The sequence below is a fragment of the Cryptotermes secundus genome, unplaced genomic scaffold (assembly GCF_002891405.2).
Source record: "Cryptotermes secundus unplaced genomic scaffold, Csec_1.0 scaffold158, whole genome shotgun sequence".
NCBI lineage: Eukaryota > Metazoa > Arthropoda > Insecta > Blattodea > Kalotermitidae > Cryptotermes > Cryptotermes secundus.
In genome coordinates this window covers 436496-436789 of record NW_019722427.1, presented here as the reverse complement: position 1 = coordinate 436789, position 294 = coordinate 436496, and the positions used below count along the sequence as shown (strand labels likewise).

The 294-nt window shown below is 51.0% G+C and overlaps 1 protein-coding gene across 1 annotated transcript in view; it reads left to right on the top strand.

The window, feature by feature from the left end:
- LOC111861311 (lipoyl synthase, mitochondrial) overlaps positions 1-294 on the top strand; it is a 16568-nt gene that overhangs the window by 14930 nt on the left and 1344 nt on the right. The gene's annotated exons all lie outside the window — the stretch shown is intronic.

Here is a 294-nt window from a genome sequence, read left to right as displayed (position 1 = left end):
TATTATATTGTGACGTGAAGACTAAATGAGCGACGAATGAATGTGATACAACTGGATCTTCGGGCACGTAGCAGGAAACCGCTCGAGATGGGCTGGTCTTAAGAGAGGAGTGGTTGTAACGGCCGCATAATAGTCGCTGCAAGGAGTAGCTGAAACAGGAGACACTGCAAGCCCAGCAGCCGGAAGTAAAAGGAATGGGAATGCACCGTTAGGCTATTCGGGACGAACAGCCTTAAGGAGGGAGCAGTGTGACGTGTGTGCTATGGTAATAGGCAGGTCAACATCCTCCCCCCC